At 43.1% G+C, this 20,583-nt stretch overlaps 1 protein-coding gene across 3 annotated transcripts in view; it reads left to right on the forward strand.

Annotated features, from left to right (window-relative positions):
• Positions 1-12,100: 12,100 nt before the first annotated feature.
• The window catches only part of Rgs17 (regulator of G protein signaling 17), an 86,394-nt gene continuing 77,911 nt past the window's right edge, over positions 12,101-20,583 (forward strand). The window contains exon 1 of one of the 3 annotated variants that reach the window (XM_057762215.1): positions 12,101-12,244. The gene's annotated coding sequence lies outside the window, so the exon portion shown is untranslated. Of the gene's footprint in view, positions 12,250-12,576; positions 12,627-20,583 lie in introns of those variants that run through there. The other 2 variants (XM_057762216.1, XM_057762218.1) reach the window with 2 other exon arrangements.

Raw genomic sequence — 20,583 nt, forward strand, 5'->3', positions numbered from 1 at the left:
GACAATGCAAAATAGCTTCACAGCTACTAACAAGCAAAGAATGATTCTACAACACAAGAAACAGCTTCAACGTCATTACTAAAGCAACAGTAAAGAAATGCCTGTTAAGGCTCAGCAGTTAAGAGGACCTGAATTCAGTTTGCAGCACCCACGTTAGGCAGCTCACAATCACCTACATCTCCAGTTCTAGGAAGTCTGATGTCTCTTCTGGCCTCCAGAGGTAAACACACACACACACACACACACACACACACTAACCTTTTTTGTCTAGCAGGGATTCTCTGTGTAGCCATGCTGTCCTAGAATTCACTCTCTAGACCAGGCTGACCTTGAACTTAGAGATCAGCCTGCCTCTGCCTCCCAAGTGCTGGAATTAAAGATGTGCACCACCACTGCCCAGCTATAAAACAACATTTTAAAATGTGTTCGTATGAATCAGGGAATATTTGCAAGATGATTTGTCCCTGTAATGTTCTTAAGAGTCTGAAACGAAATATGGAATTTTTCTTAACACTGGAATTAAATAGTATTATGTTCATACAGTGGAATAGTGAGCACCAATTAAGCTATAGCTTCTGTTTTCTTAAAACAGGACCAAGTGAAAAGAGCAATTCTTTCTGTGAACACAGAAAAAATTATTCAAAATATTCTTCAGAAAAATAACCTATGTGGTAGGCAAAATAATCCCGTCTCTCAGATATCTGCACATGTGTTTGAGAACTAGCCTATATGTAACTCACACGGCAGACAAGAAATTAAAGGTGAAATCACATTAAAGAACTGGGTTGAGGAGCGAGGTAGGTGGTCCCAGTTCAGTCACAAGGGTCTTTTACTTAGAACCTGAGGAGGTATCAGAGATGCCATGTTGCTGGTTTTAAAGATGGACTCCACTACCAGCCAAGGAGTGCTGGGACCTCTAGAAAAAAGAAAGGGAAGAATCTAGAGTCTCTGCTAGACCCTCAAGAAGAAAATGCAACCCTCCTGATACTTTTAATTTCATCCCAGGGATACCCATGCATTCCTCAAAATCTCTAGCACTGTAGTAGTGTATATTTGCATTGCCTTAAGCCCCATGCTTCTGGTAACTTATTACAGTAGAAACAATATGAGTATGCTTAAAATATTTTTTAATGTACATGAATGAATTAACACAAAATCTAGAGTCAGATGATGTGCTGGGAAATATTTCAGTTCTCAAAAGGAAAAACAGGGTTGAGTTTTTTGCTGGTGTTTATTAAACTGGGTATGGGATTATAAATGATGTGTTCTTCAGATAAAACCTTTACAGCGCTAGGACTGGACACATGACCTTGCAAATTCTAGGCAAATCCTCTGCCTATGGGGTTATACATATCACAGCTTATGAAAAGGGGAAAAATACTTTTTCAAGAGGCTGGAGAGATACCTCTATTGGTGAAGTACTTTCCACGCAAGCATAAAGACCTGACTTTGATCCCCAGGAACCATACAAAACGCAAGGTGAGGCAATGTGTATTTATGATCTCAGTGCTGGGGAGAAAGAGACGGATCTAAGAAAACAAAATAGTCACCATCGGTCCTTCACACACACACACACACACCACACACACACTCATTCTTTCACACACACAATGCACACTCTTTCACACACTCTCACACACATACACACACACAAACACACACTGACACACACTGTCACACACTCACACACTCATAACACACTCACACTATCACAAACACAGATACTCTCTAACAACACACTCACACACACACTCTCACTCACACACACACACTCCTCTCACTCACACACACATACTCACACACATACTCTCTCACACGCATTCACACTCACTCACACACAAACACATGCACACTTTCACACACACGGACACTCACACATACATCCTCTCTCACACACACACAGACACACACTCTCATTCTCTCTCTCTCTCTCTCTCTCTCACACACACACACACACACACACACACACACTTTTTTAAAATTCCAAAGCAGTAGACAAGGATATTTGCTGCAAGAGGAGCACAAATTTCAGGACAGGATACAGGCATCTGCTTGGGTTGTGGACAGACTGGTCCTATGGTTAAAGGGTGTCCTGAGAAGAGGAGAGGAGACAGAGGGGAGAAGAGTGGCTTCCTATAGTCTTTATCCTTCACAGCAGATAGACTTTCTAATAGTTGTATGGGTAGCATGGGACTTATCTATATATGAGCAAATTTGCTGGAGTTTCAGCCCAAGTGACAACCCACTTAGCAAGGCAATGGCAGCCCCGAGAGTTTATGGAAAGAGCCCCAGTGACAGGAGCTGTTGTAAGAGAAGCTTCTAGAAGTTTTGTAGCAGGATCCCAGTCTCAAGTATGAGGGACCTGTCTGGCCTACATTGCTTTCTGAAGACCCCACAGTTGCTCATGGCCCACCAGGATCGCACCTCTGCTACACGCATGCAAATGTCAGCCCTTGGTGTCTGTCTCTCAGCACAAACAGCCAGCAAGAGGGCTATGACCAAAACCAGTTAAGTAAAGATTTCTTTGCCCTTTTCTCCACATCTCTCTTCCCTGCTTACCTCTAACCCAGTAGGAGCTGAATCAGAGCTAGGAGAGGTGGGGGAGGGGATGACAACTCTGTGTCCAGTCTTTATTCCAAGTCCCTTGAACCAGAAGCTTGCCCTGCAACTGGGGGGAAAAATGTCTCCAAAAAGGACAAATTAGAATTATAAACTGCACTAGCATTTACTAAGGGAATGTGACTTGACAGTTATGTGATCTTCCAAAGAAGTCACCAAGGAAGGGGAGTGAGAGCGATTTGGCACACAAAGTTTTTGGAAACAATGACAATTTAGACTGACAAAATATTGCATACATAATTGTGGAAGAGTCATGTGATTATATTTAAGCAAGGAATGGAGAGTCCGTGTTCCAAGGCAGTAGAAGGCAGAGCTTTCTGCATCAAACACTCTAGCTCCTACACTATTCTTTAACCTACACTACACCAGGTTTAATCACCTAGAAAATGAATTTTTTTAAAGCACTGTCAGTTTGTTCAGGCTTTTAAAAAATAGCGATGACAAAGCAGGGCCTTTTCACAGGGCTGCTGTGAGGAATAAGACACGTAATAAATCCGAAGGCATCCTTTCTGATATGTGAGCTTCAAGGGCTAGGGCTCATGGAGTGCAAAGAGGGGAGGGCTGGAGAGGCGGCTCCATCAATAAAGTGATGAGCGTGTAAGTGAGAGAACCTGAATTTGATCCCCAGGACTCAGACAAAAGCTGAGTGCAATGCCAGATTCTTGCAGGAGATGGATCGATCACAGGGGCTCAGTAACCAGACAACCTAACCTACACAAAGACAACTCAGTGAGCTACACAACTCTGGACCAGCGAGAGAGCCCCTCTCAAAACCAAACAAACAAAAAGAGTGGGCAGCTCCTGAGGAACAGAACCTGAAGCTTTTCTCTGTCTTCCACACATGCCCATATATGCACCCCTACCACACATGCACTCACATACACAAATGAGCATATGCATGCCTGAGCATGCACACACACATACACATGCACACGCGCGCGCACACACACACACACACACACAAAGTATCAAGGGGGCAGGAGCATTGCTGGTGGAGATATGTAGGGAACAACATATGCAAAGCAAGCAAGCAGCAGAAGCATGGTGACCTGCAGGGATGTCATGGGATGGGGAGAGGAAGTGTGCAAAGGTGTTAGCAAGGCTAGGACATAAGCTTTTAAAGGGAAGTAGAGACCAGAGAGTGAAAACATTCATATTCTCCTTCAAATCCTATCAGAAAAAGTCTTAAGCTATTTGGTTCACATTCAACACAAACCTTTCGCTCCTGGCCACCTCCCCAAATCCAAACTCTCCCGTTCTGCTTGGGTCCTTCACTGCTTCTGTTTTCTTGAGCTAAGTTTTGGATCTCCATACAATTCTTCTTGTTTGAAGCCATCTTATTCTTTCTCTCTAAAGTGTAATTCCACCAGTACGGGCACCAGGAAGCCTCAACATCCATTGTTACTGTTATTATTAGTCAAAAGGCATATGGTGGGTACTCTATACATAGTATCATGCAAGACGGTGGGCTGCAAATTTGAGAAGGATTTGAGGTACCCTTCCACAAAAGCAAAAGTTTAATGAGAAAAGCTTCATTAAACATACAACTGCTGGGGTGATATTCTGAGTTCAGAATAAGGCGCCGAGAGAGGTCTGGACTCCAAACCCTAACTTCATGGGTTTTCCTTACACCCCTGATCCTATTCTATCCTGTGTTCCCAGTGCCTTTGTTCACATTATTGGAAGGAAAAGAGAACGAAGATAAGTCAAAATGTGTTTGGCTCCCAGAATAATCCCATAACGCATTATCCTGGTTTGCTTCTCTGTTCTTGTGGCAAATACTGACTGTCTCAGTTAGGGTTTCTATTGCTGCGATGAAATACCATGACCAAAAAGCAAGTTGGGGAGGAAAGGGTTTATGTGGCTTAAGCTTCAGCATTGCTGTTTATCATGTAAAGCTTGAGGGGACAGTGGCAGAGGGCGATAAGCTGTTTTCATTACACAAGGCCCACCACAGACAACAGACAGAGCTTTTTATGGCCCAGCTATGTCTATGTCAACAGATTTATCAAAATAAAGCAGAAGGCAGGTAGGTAGCTGACATCAAAGACTGTGAAATAAGATGAACACAGGCATCTTAGTGCCTCAACTACGGGACCCAGAGAACACTAGCGCAGGGAGTAAGACGCCATGATTAAGGAAAGCCTCAGTCATAACACTAAATCCAAGGGAGTCTTCTTGGCCACTTGAACACTTGGACCGCTCAGTCTGACATACTACCTGGGAACACACACAGCATCCGGCGACTCTTGTATGCTTTCCTGCTATGCCTCTAGTCCCGGCTGTCACCTCAGCAACCTTTAAATAGCTTCCCCAGTCTGTCTCTCCTCACTGTGGTATGCAAAGGAATTCTAGTCTCCTTTTGCCTCATTTCCTATTTGGATTTCTCCTCATGGATATTTAGCAAACCTTTATAAAGTTATCTTCCATATGCAGTGCCACAACCTTCTTACACGGACTGTGGTTCGTCTTTATATCAGTCCTTTTCAAAATCGTCCAGCACATTTTCAAGTCACCCAGAGCACAAACCCAGAACCATACAATGTAAAGCATCACGTGAGTCCTTTTCTGTCCTAACCTCCATTGCCGCCACTCTCCCTGCCATAGAATGAGTGTGTGCTGGAAGTTCTCATGTCGCAGGCTTAGTCTCCAAACGTATATGTCAGTGGTATTTGGTTTAGAGTGTCTGAGGCATAACCAGGATTTGATGAAGTCATAGGGGTGGGGATTCCATGAAGGCCTTAGTGGCTTTTTAAGATGAGAAAGAGATAGTCAGACACTTGATCTGTCTCACCACGTGACTCCATCTGTCACTTCATATTACATAAGGAAATTTTTCACTAGATGGCAAGTAGATGTGGGTCCCATGCCCTTGGCCTTACCGTCTCTAAAACTGCCAGACAGATATGCTCTGTGCTGTATTGGTTGCTTAGTCTTGAATATTTAGTTATCATATGCATAACTAAATAGCCTAACATACTCTCTACCTGTTCTCTGCTGCCCTATCCTCATCCTACACCGTCTCCCAGAGCCTCTGCTCTGGGGATGCTTGGCGGGAATTCTTTTCTCCCAAAAGCCCTCAGCCTTCATCTCCTCCTTTCTTCAGACACCCACTCATGAATCACCTTCCAGGAAGACTGGTCCTGTGATCACATTTAATTCAAGAACTTCTAGCCTACCTGCATGCCAACTTCCTCTCCCCTTTTCTTGAATCCCATTCAACATAATACTACTAGCAATTTATTAGACCTTGTACAGAGATGTACAAATTCCCATGGTGAAAGGGGAAGACTTTCTTGTTACAATGGAGCCTCGTCTATATTTACAACTATATAACTTTACTTAAATGAACACTCTAATGAAGGGTTGGTGCTGTAATGTAATGTAATTACATGGTGCCGATCCCTAGGTCATGGTCTTCTCTGTGGCTGTCAACTGCAGATAGAAGCAAGTGACTTCTTCTGTGAATGTTATGTTTGAACTCTCCCCATTCTTGTGTTCCTATTGCAATTCCACAAAAACCATTGGAACCATTTCTACTGAAGACAACATTGGCAATTTTGACTGTTGGCAATTCTGTGCTGTGTAATTGAGAGTTCTGATGATTCCTTTTCTATAGGTCTGTCTTGAATTTGAAGAAGAAAAAAAAATATTCCATCAACTATTCACATTGTTTTGAAGAAAACATGTAATGCTTTCTTCACCTGACACTGTTGGATTTACACAGCTTCAAGATTCTTTTCCAGGATGTTTTCTTTCTTCACCATGCCATGCAGATGCTGCTTAAGAGCGCTGGTGAGTGGGAGAGTGGATGAGGCTTGAATAGGCAATCACTCCGTATCTGATGAACTCGACTACTATTCACACATACAGATTGAGGCGAGATTCCGGAAAGTATTTTCATATACCACTCCAACATGTTTCGCACTGTGAGACTCGTCCACAGACAATCAGGAAACCAGGAAGTCTCTAACAAGGCTTTTCTTGTGGCGATGTGAGTCGACATCCTCACTTCAGTTTCAGTACTTTTCAAACAGCAGCCCCGTGGACTCTTCACTGTGTTGAAAGTCCTCAATGAGCTGATTGGCTGATCTTCCCATTTTCCCACAGACACACATTCACAGACTTGCTTTAGCTTTTCAAACTTACTGTACGATGAACCGAAGTATAATAAAGATATAAAAAAAAAAACGCAAAAAAAATCAAAACATGGTTTTCCCCTATCTTACTTCCTTCTAGCCCTGGAGGAAGATCTGATAGGTGAGAAGATTGTTCCGCAAACCAGCGGCTCTTGTGTAGGAATTTTGCAAGACTCCAGATAACACATCCTTCACCATTAACTTCTGGAACGTGCTAGTCGCTCAACGATCTGACTGCAGTGATTGAAAGTCACTACATTTTCCGAATGCGGTGAACATACAGAAAAGACGCTTCCTTCCTCGCTGAGAAAGAGCAAGAGATTAGTGTCTCGCAGTACACTGCGCCGGTTTCAACAGAACCAAACGGCACGCAAAGGTGAAGCTTCTCTCAACTGAACGCGTTTCTGAATCTGCTCCAGATGTCTCTGTTGGAAACTGAAGGTCTTCAGAGCAATTTATGCTTAGGCCACACAGTGTTGATGTGGATTTCTGGTGTGAGTCAGCTAAAACATGGCTGACATTGGACACTCAGGAAGTTGTAAGTCTACACATAATGGCTGACACTAACTGTCCAAGGAACCAGTGATAGAATCTGCTATATCACTATTTTTGGTGAAGCATCACTTTTGTGTGATACATAATTATGACCTTGAGGTCAAAGGCACTGGAGCCTGAGCCCTAGCTTTCGTCAGCCTGCCTGTGTGCAGGCTGTAGGCCTGAATGTCTTCCTCCATGAGGCCTGTAGCCTGTGGCTGCCTGTGTGTGTCCCAGGTATGTTGGCTTACATCTGGGTACATGCTGGCATCTGCCTCACCCATAATCCTCCTTCTTTTCTGGCATTGGAACCAGGAACTTGCAGGCCCAAAATCAACTCTGCACCTTCAAGTAAAAGTAGTAGCTCATTATTTATGACCTGAGTGCAGCCAATAGAAATCACATAAGGATGATTACGTATGTGGTCACAGACCCGTTCCTCTTCCTTGAGATACAAATTCTTTATTGGAAGACTGAGGTAATAACATTGAAATTTTCAGGTCCAACTCAGGCAAGTTGAGCAATTCAGGAGACTTTAGTTGAAAACAAATTGTAAAACAATAAAGTATGTACAAAATATAAAGTTATATTTCTTTTTTATCTGTTTGGGAGGAAGCCTGCTTTTTCTTTTTATCTATTTTTCTTTACCTTATCTCTTTTGAGTATTCATGGAAACACAGGGGTTTCCACCTTAGGTTCTCTGGGAAGACTCAGTCTTAGAAGCTAGATTAAAAGTAGTTGACAACATTGTAGCTCTTTGACATAATAGAAAGTGTGTCCATGTTCTCAGTCGCATGATGCCTTCCTGCTTCCTTCTGTAGACACTTACCTGGATGTAGTAGCCACAGCTTCTTAGTTTTAAAGGTCTTTCCTTTCCCTGTTCCTTGGAAGGAAAAAGCAGTTGCTTTCAGATAAATATGTAGGAAAGGAGAATAAAATGGAACAACCTTTTAAGGGTATCAGATTTATCGAGATCACTCCCACTTCTCCTAACAAATATCTGTGATTATAGGTAAAGTACTGCAGCTGTTGGACAATTGCTTACTTCCCTAGTAGCTGCAAAGATCTTGTCTGTATGTCTCCTGTCTACTTTAGTAAGAAAACATTGTATCCAAACTGCTTCTTGAAAAAAAAAAAAAACACATCTGTTGCAGCCTAGAGATGCTCATGGTGAGAGTATGCTTTCCATGGTTACCACACAAATGTTTAATGTTGATGAACTGAGTGGAATCTGGGGTCTGTATAGACAGTACATCAGGAGTCTCTGCTGTCAAGATGAAGAGCAATTCATTTCAGACTCACATAAGATAATCATACATTACAGTGACACTTTTTAAAAACAGAAACTAGAGGACAGTGGCGGGAAAATAGTAGACACGTATAAAGTGTGAGATGTTGACCTGGGTGCCATGAAGTCAAGACAGCTGCAGGTATTTTCTAAGACCAGGATACAAATGCAGACACTAAAAGAATTAGAAGATGAAGATCATGAAGACTCTGATTGGACTTGCCCATCTTCCCATCTCCCAGATGATAGTCAATATGTCCAGTTCTTAGAACATTATCATATTTTGGCTAATGTAATAGGCCTCATAAAAAAATCACACACGCACACTCACACAGACAAATACTTTACATCTGACTTCAGTAAATAATATGGTACAGCACAGGTCCTATAATCTTACAGACCTAGAAGTCTGAGGCAGGAGGATTGCAAGTTCAAGGTACACATAGTCCAGAGTGAATTCAGGGACAGCCTGGACAATTTAGTGAAACTTAGTCTCCAAATAAAGACTTTAAAAGAAGGCTGGGGATGTTCCGTAGCAGAGATCTTGCCTGGCATGCAGTAGGCCACAGGTTTAATTCTTCATAATGGAAAAAAAGAGAAACTGCAGAATGTTGTTTTAAAGTTTGTTGTTGGAACTTGATCCTTGCATATAGTTTGGATGTGTGCCACGTGGCGCCATCTTTCATATAGGTTGGGCAGAGGAAATGGTGTTCTCTATTGTATGTGTTTAGAAACAACAGATTCTGGTGAGAAGCCATTGGACTCCAAGAAGAACCAACAGAAAACAACAAAGCCACCTTTTCCAGGCTTGTGATTTATTCTATCAACCATTTATTCATTCAATAGGTAGTCTCCAAGTTGATATTATGTGCTGAATCTTGTTCTGAACTGCAGAGACGCAACAGAGAAAAAGTGAAGTTTTGGAAGATTTTATTCTAATATGGGGTAAAAAGGTAGAGACTAACAACTAATTTGAATATTGAAAAAGTATTTCCTTAATAAAATGAACCAAGGCAAGGGGATCCTTCTAAATAGAAAAAAAAAATGTTAGCCTCATTGGATCAGTTTGCATGGTGGTCCTATCAGGCCATTCTTAGGAGTAGATGCCTCCACGGTATTAAATAGTCTCCTATGTAAGGAAGTACACGCATAGATTCCAGGAAGAAAGAACAAAAGGTACCATATGCTGTCAGGCCTATGCAGTCAGGAAATCATAGCTATGATCCATAAAAGCAAGATAACAGCAAATACAGCTGGAAGGCTATTGAACAGAACCTCCCACAGTAAGAGATGGATCATGTACTGTATTTAAAATACAAGGAAGACTACTGGAGGATCTTCAGCAGGCACATGACACGATCTGTATGCCTCTAGAAGATCATTAAGCTGCTATTTAGAGTGTCTGGGGAGGAGAAAACAAAGAATCCAAATAGAAGGCCTTGAGCTAGCCAGGTGAGAGACAGTTTTGGGTTGGATCAAGGCTATCGTGGTAGAGAGGGAACAGAGTGTACAAACTAAGTATGTATTTTTGAGGTAGAGAAAATATGACTTGCTAATTTACTGAATGAGGATGAAGGCCAGGAGGTAAAGCAAGGATGACTTCTACATTTTTGGATTGGATAACTGGGCTGAACAATCCAAGGAGGAACAGGTTTGGAGGGGGTGGATTTCCGCCGCTCACTTTCTGAGATGCCTGTTAAACGTGATAATAATAGTATCTACCTTGTGGGGTTGTTGTGCAGAGAGAAGAAGAAACACGTGAAAAGAATTTAGGCCAGTATCCAGCAGGAACTAATTGCTCAATGAATACTAATAATGATTGCTGTCGAAGTAAAGGTGGTTGTTCAAGAACTATTAATGGCTGTAATTCTGCAACGAAGGTGGGTCAACAAAACTCATTAGATTAAAGATACATGGGTAAGAGGGTGATGTGAAGGAGTCCCTACTGCTCATTCCATTTTCGGAGATTTTTTTTTTTTTGGTCCATTATGGGCCAATAATATAGAACACTTGTCTCCGTCAATCCCTGCATTGAAACCCTAATTCCCAAAGTAATTGAGCTCAGAGGTGTCGGCTTCCAAAGTGGTTAGATGACATGGATGAAACAGCATGCATGGACGTAGTGGTCTTTATACGTGCCACACCAGAGGGCTGTCTTATTTCCTCCAAGCATGTGACGACAAAGCATTCCATATGTCAGTACTTAACCCCTCAAAAAACACCCAATCTGACCACATCTGACCTTGGACTCTCTGACCCTCTCCAGTATTGTGACGGTTAGTTTCTGTTGTCTGTGAATCCCCGTTCTGTGATATGTTAGAGAGGCCATAATGAGTAAAATGAACTTTCATAATCTCCAACAACAAACAACAAATGAATTACCCTTAAAATACAGCAGGCCAACTACAACTGACTGAAGCACTTGGATGCCATGGCAATGGTAAATTCCTACAAAAATTTCTAAATTTCCCTCTCCATTTCTGTATTTACTGTGTTACAGACCAGTAGAGTCTGTGGATCAGTTCTCTGGAGTGCATTTTCGGGGCCTTAGCACACAAAGCCAAGGGTGTCGCTGAAGAAAAGACACACTGAGTTATATTAATTGAAGGAATACCAAAGACAGTATTTGCTACAGGAGGATCCCAGCAGGGGGCCGTCACATGACACCTACAAGCAATCAGTTCTAATTAGGTGAAAGGAAAGGGTCTAATCATTCCTGGGGGAACACACTCCTCTTCCCACAGATGCCCAGTTGAGAGAGACAGACATCCGCTTTCCTTGCTCCCCCTCAGAAACACTTCAGTCTAATCACAGGAGATGCAATCTAGTGCATTCCAAGGCTCCTGCATCCTCAAATTGGGCTCTGCTGGGGAAAAGAAAGATTAGCAATTCCTGTGCCCGACAAGTGGTCCTACCTATAAGAATGCTTTAGGCCCCAGGTTTCCACACCCCGCTAAGAGTTCTTGACTATTGCTTTTTTTTAAAAATTTCTCTCACTGAACCCTAGCTCCAGTGGTCCAGAGGGTGCATACACCTAAGACCAGAGAGCGCCTAGGGTATTTTGCCTTGGGTATTTTGGGGTAAGACATCAATAAAGTAAAAGACTCAGACTTACTTAACTTTACACTGTCTTGAATCTCCCAGATGAGAGGACTGAGGCCAACCCAAGCCTAAGGCGCCCTGCGTGCCTGAAAGACCTGCAAGCCTGGTCCCAGGGACTAGGAGAACACTACTTCGGCTGTGGGTGAAAGCAAATTAGGAGGGTCCTCTTTACAATGTGTCCTTTCCAGGAAGGCACCCCGAGCCTCCCCACTGATGTCGCTAGAGCTGCCTGGCACCGAGACACCGTGAGCTCCGGGCGGGTACACCAGGCAGGGACGCGACGGTGACTCACACGGCCGCGCGCCCGCGGGAGGGGAGGAAGCCTCACCTCCGGCCGCGCGGGGCGAGGGGCTGCGAGACGCATGCGCTGCGAGCTGCTCGCTCCCTCCCCGCCCACCCCAGCCTCCTCCCTCTCAGCTCTCGGCTGGCCTGGCTCCCTCTCTCCGTCGCCGGGTGCTGAAGTTGGGCGGATGGCAGCAAGCCGGATCCTCTAGAGGACGGAGCAGCCCAGCCTCGCGCGCCCTCGGACCCCGGTGCGCTCACCCACATCCCAGGCCACCCGGTAAGGTGCGACCTCTGAATCCCCGAGAGGATAAGAAATGACATAAAAATATCTGCTTTGCATTGATGGGTGGGTTTGATTTTTTTTCTTTTTTCATTTTGCTTCCCCCCTCCACGGCGAGGGGGAGGTGTAGAAAAGAGTGGGCGGAGGGGGCGTCTGTCGCCAGTGCGCTGGTTGGTGAGACAGTGGGGGTGTGCGGGTCTCTGTGGGCAGCACCGCCCCGTGGCTCCGCGAAGTTGAATCCCGCGTGGCCCGCCTCAGGGCTCGGTCCACTAGCTTTCCCCCGGCTCTGCAGAGGGGCTGGACCGCTGTCCTGCCCGGTCGCGGCTTCGGTGTACACGCTCCCGCAGAGAGAGAGCTCAGCACCTTCGGGGACCTGGAGGTGAGACGGCTCTGCGGTGTCGGGAGGGGGGAGCGCGCAGGGGTTTGGGGTCCCCAGGCTTTTCGTGGCTGTTTGGTTTCAACCGCGAACCACCTTGGATGGTCTCATCTCTCTATCTTTTGGTGCCTTTAGGGACAATAAGCGATTCAGATGCAGATGATGGTTTTACAGATACCTTGAACAGCTGCTGTGCGTGTGTGCGTGCGTGTGTGTGCGTTTGTGTGTGTGTGTGTGCGCGTGTGTGTGCAGAAGGTGAGAGTCTCTTTTGTTCCTCCCCCATCCCTTAGTCCAGAGAAAGCGAGTTCTGAAGTGCATGGCACTGGGTCGGTTTTACATCCACAAGGGGGTGGGGGGCGGTGAGGACCAGGAACGCCCACCAGCCCTCAGCGCTGCCCCGCTGGGTGGCATCACAGACTTCCTTGCTGTGGGAGCTGGTTCTCCTGATTACGCTTGGATCACCGCTTCTAGCTGCCTCTTCACTAGCTTCCCTCCTCCTCCTCTCTTTTCTCCGACTGCCGCAGAGGCTGGGTGCAGACACTTTCCTCTTGTCTCCTCTTCTGTCTTGGTGGAAAATGTCGGAGAACCTGCGGATGGCGGAAGGACAAGAGCATCGGGTGGGGACCTGCTCTAGGCTAGCTAAAGGCGGCTTGCTGCGTGTCCCAGGCAGTCCGCCCCATTCACTTGAGAGTCTGAAGGCTCCCAGAGAGACTGAGCAGTGGGTCACCTGGTTTAAAATATACCGGTGCGAGACCAGCCGTGGTGTGTGTGTGTGTGTGTGTGTGTGTGTGTGTGTGTGTGTGTGTGTCCCCGTCCGTCCGTGTGTCCTCTTCCTCCACTGAGAGCTGGGGATGCAGGCTCACTTGAGAGATTCTGGTTGCCCAGGAACCCTGCCACTGGCTCTGAACATAGTATTTCCAACACTCCCTGCTCTCTATTGACCCTTCAGTAAATTCATCCTTCTCTGTCTTGTCTGGAGAACTTTGCAAGCTTTTTTAGCTCTACCTTCCCATCTCCTTAAAGGGGAGTGTGTGTGTGTGGGGGGGGGGGGCCTACAATGAACGGGATTTTGTCCATCATGGGTTGGCTATCACAGATAGAGAAACCTTACTTTGGTTTCCATCTAGGATAAACACTTCTGAGATTGGTCCATCTGCATTTCCGGCGCTCAGGCACTGGTTTTCAGGGTGGTGAACCTTTCTGGAAAGAATTTAATTGGAAAGTGAGAAATAAATTTTACTCCTCTAATGAAGTTGATGTTTTCCTCATAGGTTCAGCTAGGCGCTGTACGTATTAAAGAATCCGCGAACCGTGAAGCTCTTTAGGTTCTTTGTATGCATTTCTGAAGTCTGTCGTAGTAACAGTAGCAGTTATGCATGGGACATGCATTGCAACACTGATAACTAATCAAAGGGTGATTCATATTCATCAAGTCACATGACTGAGAAGTTTGACCTACCCTTAAGTTACTATTATGAAGCAGCTTCTTCCGTTATCATGAACTAAAACAGTAATTAGTCTACTCATAGCAACATAAATTTATTTATTATTTTATAATCATATGGACTGTATTTAGGGGCCATAGATGAGGTTTATTTACAGTTTTGGAAGCTAAGAAAACAAGTGTTTATTATTACAGAAAAAGGTATATTTTGTCAATGAGATGCCTGTCCTTGGGAATAATGCCTGAACCCAGATCACCGGTAGCCATCTTCCCTCTTGAAATTGTCTCCAAAAGATAAAGAAAGGCACTCTCTTTAAAACACAAAGTGTAAGGTGTTCCTTTTGCCCTTTTCTACTATTTTTAGCTGTGCTGCCTCCATTTCTCCTTGGGTTAGTCCCTACTTTGGGCCCTGTGCTCATTTTTTAAGGCAAATAAATGGCCTTTCCTTCTCGGTTTTGGATGACCACCCCATCAGGATTTAGCTCAATTAAGCTCACCGTGTCAATGGTCTAAACCCATCATCATTCCTAAAGATTTCTTATGCATTTTCATAATAAAGAAATCTCCCTAGCATACCCCAGGACCAGACACTTTGAAAATAAAACACTACATTCTATTTGACTTTATTAAACAGCTAAGTAAAAGTGAATGGTTTGGATCCTCCTCACTGAGCATTCTGCTGACTCACAGACTGGAGGGTAAGGAAGAACTTAGGTGTGCATGTTCTGCTATGGAAGTACGGGATCGTGCATTGCAAGTCCATTGGCTGAACTGCACGGACTTTCCCAGAGAAGCAGTCATCGGCAGTGAAGCCTGACAGGGATGGGAACCCTTCCTATAGCATCTCTGCGGGGATTTGAATTCCCTAGTTCTGTCTATAGAACAATGAAGATACTTCACTCTCCAGAAGGGAAATGCAAGAATCAATGAGTTTATCTGTTGATTACTAAAGACCGTGTTATGGGGTTTCCTGGAGCTTTTAAAGCAAATGCCTCACTTCCTCTAAGTAGACAGTGGGACGTTTGATGTGAGGTTGATGGATACACTGGCCATCTTTCTTGTCTCTCTTGTCTCCGTTTATCCTCTGAAGACACTATAGTAACTTTGAAAAAAAAAAAACAAGAAAGAAAACAACTTAGATTGTTATCCAGGCTGCTCTGCTAGCACCTAGCATAGTAACTAAGAAAGGGGAAGTATTAAATATTTCCTAACTGAATTAACTTTGAAAAATTGACATGGCTCAAAGAAGCCTTCTGACATACTTAGCTGAAACTGTGGGCTCCAGGATCAACGAGAGACCTTGTTTCAAAAACTACGGTGGTGGGAGATGGCTTAGGTGGGAAGAATGCTTATTTTGAAAGCAAGAGGACCTGGGTTCAGATCCCTTAGCACCCACATATAAACAAGGCATGTTCTGAATGCCTGTAACCTCAACCCTGGGCTTCAGAAAGACAGACAGGAGGATCCCAGGAACTTACTGTCAATCAACCTGACAGAAGCAAGTTCTAGAACTGTAAATACATTCTCCTGATATAACACTTCGAGTTTTGAATTCTGGTGATAAGACCATACTTGCTTATTTTAGATCTCCTGGAACACAAGAATTTATATGAAATGAGGACACATGTGGATATAATAAACAGAATTATTTGGTCAAGACATCTTTGGTTTATGTCCTGATTCCTCCATTTGTTGTTCATCTTCCCCAAGCCTCAGTTTCCTTCTGTGCAGAGATCCTGGGACAGCTTTAAGCACAGATAGAACGCACAGACAGGAGATATACTTGACCACAATTTGTCTTATACCATACCATCATTTGAATAATTGATGTGTCATTCTTGTTTTTTTTTAACAAAAAAGAGAAACTCCCCTTGCCTTGTTATGCTTCTGTGTGTTAGTATCATATAGTGACTGCAAAGTATTCCATTTTATGAGTAACTTAATTTACTGTCCATTTTTGTATTTGTGAGCTTTTATGTTCTTTCTAGTATTTTCCTATTTTAAGTCATGTATGCTAATTTCCCCTAATTTTTATGCATGTCTGTAATGCACCTTTTCCCTTTAGGTTTGATAGGTACACTATCTAATCTCATCAACGTTTTTTCTTTCAAAAAATCATTGCTAAGTTGGCAGGTGAAATTAATATTTTTTAATTCTTGACCTTTTACTAAGCGAGATAATGACCTTATGACATGCTTGTAATCATTTTTTTTTTCTTCAAAGCCAACTTGTTTGTGTCTGTAATGCTATTCTTTTCATTCCTTGAATGATGATAGCAATCCCTTTTACAAAGGAAGCGCAAATGAGGAAAGAACACGCTCCCTGGCAAAGAGTGTGTGAGGCAAACATTAGAGAAATCATTGTGGTTAACCCTGAGGGTTGGAGCCCGAGCAGCTGAGGAGTCAGGGAAGAACAGCTCTTGGAACTCGTGCCCCGGTGTCTGGGCTTTCACGCCAGCCTGCTCGGTTCCTTTCGGAAGCAACCAATCCCTGAATTATCCTCAAGCATGCATGTTAGTACAGATGGCCCAGTATGAAGAGTTCCTGGACTTGCACAGATTATTTCCATCCCTTGTTGATGTCATAAAGGGAACTTCCAGTTTTAATAGATTGAAAAGAAAATGGGCATGATAGAGATCCTAGGAGGGGAGTCAGTGAAATTTTCATTTAAAAAAAAAAAAAAAGAATTATAAAATCATGTCTGGTTAAGGTCATATCCTGTCCCTAAATTTCAGCTGCATGCAAAATTTACATATTTAAAAGCAGATGGCTAACTTACCACATTAATGTGCACTAATGACTTTCATATCCAGAGTGTGTATATTAATTATTTGTTTGCTCCTGTAAGCAAACACTATGAGCATAAGCAACTTGAGGAAGAGTGTATTCGGCTTCTATTTCAGGGGGCTGAATGTTTGAAGGGACAGGGAAGGCATGGCTGCAGGAGCACAGACTCTCAAAGCTTGCTCCTGGGAAGTGCTTCCTCTAGCAAGACTCCGCCCACTCACCCCCAAAGGCTCACAGCCTCCCAAGCAGCACCACAAGCTGGGGAGATGGGGAGCAAGCTTTCAATTACACAAACCTGTGGGCAGTATTTCTCATTCAAACTGCCACAGTGTATCTTCTGAATCAGTGGGCTTTTTAAAAAACTTAATTTTATGAATGATTTCATTAATGGGTGTGTGTGTGTGTGTGAGAGAGAGAGAGAGAGAGAGAGAGAGAGAGAGAGAGAGAGAGAAAGTGCCATGACATATATGGAGGTCAAAGGTTAACTTTGAAGTCAGTTTTCACCCTCCATCTTTATTGGGTTTCCAGGATCAGCCTCAGCCTTGAAGCTTGCCCAGCAAGCATGTTTACATGCTGAGACACCTCACCTGCACAAAGCGATGACCTTATGACTTCTAGTTCTGACTTTTAAAGTTCTGTGGCTTTTGACAAACTTAGTTGGCAAAGTTGAATCACTGAACTTGGAAAATCTATGACATTCTCTAAGAACTCAATAAACAGCTGAGCATAGGATTTTATCATCATCAGGTTTTTCCATTTACCCACTGCAGTCAAACCCCAGTGGTTCAGGAGTGAGCCTGAACATCTTTCTAATCATGGGCGGGAGGACCTTATGAACAAAGCTATGGGAAATAAAATCCTGTTTCCAGCAGAACTAAATCTGAGTTGTTACTGATGTAGATTTGCAGAGTTTTCATAAAGATTGTACAAGTGTCTTGTATTGGGAATTCTGGCGAGAGGTGTTTACGTCCAAAATCTCCTTGACTTTTTTAACTCTGCTTGCGACATTTTCTTTTAAATCCCTTTGTCAATAAATGTAATTTTATTATAGACAATGAGTGTGGTTCACAAAGCAAATATTTACTTCCTTATATTGGACCAAAGACTTTTTTTTTTTATAGTACTGCTGATTGGCTATTGAGATATACAGGTTGTAATTCAAGAGCTGTAGAATCATAAAAAACAGACAAGAGGATCTCTGTGGGTGTGAGGCCGGCCTGTTCTATACAGCAACAGCAAGTCCAAGGCCACAGGCGTTACATAGAAAGACCTTGTCTATCTAATTATTAAGTCGAGTTTAGTCCAAGATATCTACCCCTCATCTATGTTTCCCCAACTCAGCTTTGTATTATTTTTTTAAATTGGAGATAATTCCTTGTGCAATCTTCTGATTATAGTTTCCTCTCACCCTTCTACCCAACTCCATGCCCCCCACCCTTTAGAAAACAAACAAGCAGTCGGTGGCGCACGCCTTTAATCCCAGCACTCGCGAGGCAGAGTCAGAAAGATCTCTGTCAGTTCAAGCCTTATCTACAAGAACAAGTTCCGAGACAGCTAGGACTGTTACATGAAGAAACCCTGTAAATAAAAAATAAAAAGCAGGCAAATAAAGAAAAATAACAAAAAGAAAAAACACAAGAAACACACACAACTGAAACCCATAAAAACATGAAACCATAATATATAAGCCAAAAACCAGTAAGATTAAAAACAAATCTACAAAAACACCATTAATCTCATTTTGTGTTGGCCATCTACTGCTGAGCATGGAGCACCTACTTAACTTTTAATTCAGTTAGCCAAAATTAAAGCCTGATGTTTGACATTTCGTTTAAATAACAGGTGTAATCAATACATGAAAATGGCAGGGATTTTAAAAGCAGGGATTGTAACTTGTAGGCAGATCCAAAGCTTTTCCTGAGAATAACCAGAAGTTTAGCCTCAAGCTCTTTTTAGCCCTATGAGCACCGCTATCTATGATGTTGAAAATGATAATTTTCAAAAATGCTGAAGGAGTAAGCGAGGGGATAAATGACCCTTGGATTGGCAACCTGTCTACAAACATTAGATACTCTACTGCAGTTAAATAAACACATACGGATGTTACACATATGAAAGATTTTACTTTCTTAAAAGTCCTTGTCTTCTGGGTTTGGGTTACTCACTCAAAATGATGTTTTCTAGCTCCATCTATTTGCCTGCAAAATTCAAGATGTCGTTATTTTTTTGTGCTGTGTAGTACTCCATTGTGTAAATGTACCACATTTTCTTTATCCATTCTTCGGTCGAGGGACATTTAGGTTGTTTCCAGGTTCTGGCTATGACAAACAAAACTGCTGTGAACATAGTTGAGCACATGTCTTTGTGGCACAATTGAGCATCCTTTGGATATATACCCCAAAGTGGTATTACATGTACTCACTCATAAGTGGTTTTTAAACATAAAGCAAAGAAAATCAGCCTACAAACCACAATCCCATAGAACTTAGACAACAATGAGGACCCTAAGAGAGACATATATAGATCTAATCTACATGGGAAATAGAAAAAGACAAGATCTCCTGAGTAAATTGGGAGCATGGGGACCTTAGGAGAGGGTTGAAGGGGAGGGGAGAAACAGGGAGGGGAGCAGAGAAAAATGTAGAGCTCAATAAATATCAATTTTTAAAAAAATCCTTCTCTTAACCAAGGGGCCCTGATTTATGCACAAGTTTGTCTCCCTGTTCTTTTCTTGTTTTTTTTCTTTCTCGGACTAGTTTGCCTAACCATTGAATTAAACATTTTTCAGTCATACATATTTCCAGTTGTTACTATATTAGGCTCCATGGTATGAATTTTAGATGCAAAGATTAACTAAATATAACCCCTGTGTCTAATAAATCCACGTATATTTCTTCAACACATTCTTTTAATTTTTTCTGATAGGACTCACGCTTTAAGTGTCCAAGTCACCCCTGAATACCATATGGGAGCAATAGGCAAGGATTTCCTTAGGGTTTAGGAATTTCAGTTAGCTGACCTCGAAGTTTAGAAGCCACTACCTCTAAAGGGCAAGGGAACTGCTAAGGAGAGACTCAAAGACCAGAAAAGAAGCAGGAAGTGGCTTTGTTGGTGCCTGGCCAGTGATTGAGCAACAGTCACCACATGTAAGAGGCCAAAGACAGCAGCCCCAAGCCTCTGAGTGAGCTTCCAGGGAGAAGAGCTAGTTCCTGTTGCACCCCTCATATGCCCCTCCTCCATTTAAAGGTGCCTTTGGGGTGATTACCCAGAAAGGGCTTAAGGTGTCCTGGAACGTAGGCATCAGAGGGTCCTATGAACCAGCATCCTGCCCATGTGCTATTGGGCCTGTGTCTCCTGTGCATTAGAATGCTACACACGGTTCCCTTCTGATGCTGTTCCAATTCCATCTTAGAAAATGAATGCTCTTGAGAAACAGAATAGAGGTTCCAAATCAAGAATGTTTCCCTTTTTAATTAATTAATCAGCTTTGTTTTATTTATTTATTTATTTATTTATTTATTTATTTATTTTTGTGTGTGTGTGTGTGTGTGTGTGTGTGTGAGAGAGAGAGAGAGAGAGAGAGAGAGACCAAAAGAGAGAGAAGCAGGGTCTCCCATTGCTCAGGCTGGCCTTGAGCACAGTAGGTAGCCCAGGATAGCATTTACCTCCCAATGTTATTGCCCCTGTGTTCCTGTATGATGGAGTTACAGGCATTTGCTGTGATGCCAGA

Source organism: Chionomys nivalis, chromosome 2 (assembly GCF_950005125.1).
Source record: "Chionomys nivalis chromosome 2, mChiNiv1.1, whole genome shotgun sequence".
NCBI classification, from domain to species: Eukaryota; Metazoa; Chordata; class Mammalia; order Rodentia; family Cricetidae; genus Chionomys; species Chionomys nivalis.